The sequence below is a fragment of the Schistocerca cancellata genome, unplaced genomic scaffold (genome assembly GCF_023864275.1).
Source record: "Schistocerca cancellata isolate TAMUIC-IGC-003103 unplaced genomic scaffold, iqSchCanc2.1 HiC_scaffold_718, whole genome shotgun sequence".
NCBI classification, from domain to species: domain Eukaryota; kingdom Metazoa; phylum Arthropoda; class Insecta; order Orthoptera; family Acrididae; genus Schistocerca; species Schistocerca cancellata.
The window spans coordinates 4970972-4973615 of record NW_026046729.1 but is presented as its reverse complement, the minus strand read 5'-3'; positions in this window follow the sequence as shown (position 1 = coordinate 4973615).

The window sequence follows — 2644 nt, the reverse complement described above, 5'->3', positions numbered from 1 at the left end:
AGATCCTGTCGTTGCCATAGAAACGTTCCTCAATTTAGAAAGAGAAGGCTTAGAAACCATAGTATTTCATAGCGATGCAATTTCCGTGTGAATTCGTCATTTTGAGGGATCGACGGATGCATTACAGAAGAAATTGTGCATCCCAAAAGAGATACTCGCCTCCTAATGTAAGATCCTGTCGTTGCCATAGAAACGTTCCTCGATTTAGAAAGAGATGGCTTAGAACCTATAGTATTTCATAGCGACGCAATTTCTGTGTTAATTCGCCATTGTCAGGGATCGACGGATGCAATAAAGAAGGAGTAATGCATAAGAATAGAGATACTCGCCTCCCAATATAAGATCATGTCGTTGCCATAGAAACGTTCCTCGATTTAGGAAGAGAAGGCACACAACCTATAGTATATCACAGCGACGCAATTTCTGCGTTAATTCGACATTCTGAGGGATCGACGAATGCAATAAAGAAGGAATAGTGCATCCGAAAAGAGATACTCGCCTCCCAATAGAAGATCCAGTCGTTGCCATAGAAAAGTTCCTCGATTTAGATACAGAGGGCATAGAACCTATAGTATTTCATAGCGACGCTTTTTCTGTGTTAATTCGCATTGTGGGGGATCGACAGATGCCATAAAGAAAGAATACTGCATCCGAAAAGAGATACTCGCCTCCCAATATAAGGTCTTGTCGTTGCCATAGAAACGTTCCTCGATTTAGAAAGAGAAGGCAAAGAACCAATAGTATATCTTAGCGACGCAATTTACGTGTTAATTTGTCATTGTGAGGGATCGACGGATGCAATAAAGAAGGAATACTGCATCCGAAAAAAAAAAACTCGCCTCCCAATATAAGATCCTGTCGTTGCCATAGAAACGTTCCTCGATTTCGAAAGAGAAGGCATAGAACCTATAGTATTTTATAGCGACGCAATTTCTGTGTTAATTCGTTATTGTGAAGGATTGACGGATGCAATAAAGAAGGAATAGTACATCCGAAAAGAGATACTCGCCTCCCAATAGAAGATCCTGTCGTTGCCATAGAAACTTTCCTCGATTTAGAAAGAGAAGGCATAGAACTTATAGTATTTCATAGCGACGCAATTTCTATGCTAAATCTCCATTGTGAGGGATCGACGGATGCAATTACGAAGGAATAGTGCATCCGAAAAGAGATACTCGCCTGCCAATAGAAGATCCTGTCGTTGACATATAAACGTTCGTCGATTTAGAAAGAGAAGGCATAGAACGTATAGTATCTCATAGCGACGCAATTTCTGTGTTAATTCGTCATTGTGTGGGATCGACGGATGCAGTAAAGAAATAATAGTGCATCCGTAAGGAGATACTCGCCTCGCAGTAGAAGATCCTGTCGTTGCCATAGCAACGTTCCTACATTTAGCAAGAGAAGGCATAGAACATATAGCATTTCATAGCTACGCAATTTCTGTGCTAATTCGTTATTGTGAGGGAACGACGGATGCAATAAAGAAGGAATAGTGCGCCGAAAAGAGATACTCGCCTCCCAATGTAAGATCCTCTCGTTGCCATAGAAACGTTCCTCCATTTAGAAAGAGAAGGCATAGAATTTATAGTATTTCATAGCGACGTAAAGTCGGTGTTAAATCGTCATTGTGAGGGATCGACGGATACAATAAAGAAGGAATAGTGCATTCGAAAAGAGTTACTCGCCTACTAATATAAGATCCTGTCACTGCCATAGAAACGTTCCTCGATTTAGATAGAGGGGGCTTAGAAAGCATAGTATTTCATAGCGACGCAATTTCTGTGTTTATTCGTCATTGTGAGGGATCGACGGATGCAATAAAGAAGGAATAGTGCATCCAAAAAGAATTACTCGCCTCCCAATATAAGATCCTGTCGTTGCCATAGAAACGTTCCACGATTTCGCAAGAGAAGGCATAGAACCTACAGTATTTCATAGCGACGCAATTTCAGTTTTAATTCGTCATTGTGAGGAATCGACGGATGCAATAAAGAAGAAATCGTGCATCCGAAAAGAGACACTCGCCTCCCAATGTAAGATCCTGTCGTTGCCATAGAAATGTTCCTCGATTTAGAAAGAGAAGGCATAGAACCCATAGTATTTCATAGGGACGCAATTTCTGCGTTAATTCGTCATTGTGAGGGATCGACGGATGCAATTAAGAAGGAATAGTGCATCCGGAAAGAGATATACGCCTCCCAATATAAGATCCTCTCGTTGCCATAGAAACGTTCATCGATTTAAAAAGAGAAGGCATGGAACCTATTGTATTTCATAGCGACGCAATTTCTGTGTTAATTCGTCATTGTGAGGGATCGATGGATGCAATAAAGAAGAAATAGTGCATCCGAAAAGAGACACTCGTCTCCCAATGTAAGATCCTGTCGTTGCCATAGAAACGTTCCTCGATTTAGAAAGGGAAGGCATAGAACCTATAGTATTTCATAGGGACGCAATTTTTGCGTTAATTCGTCATTGTGAGGGATCGACGGATGCAATTAAGAGGGAATAGTGCATCCGAAAAGAGATATACGCCTCCCGATATAAGATCCTGTCGTTGCCATAGAAACGTTCATCGATTTAGAAACAGAAGGCATAGAACCTATAGTGTCTCAGAGCGTCGCAATTTCAGTGCTAATTC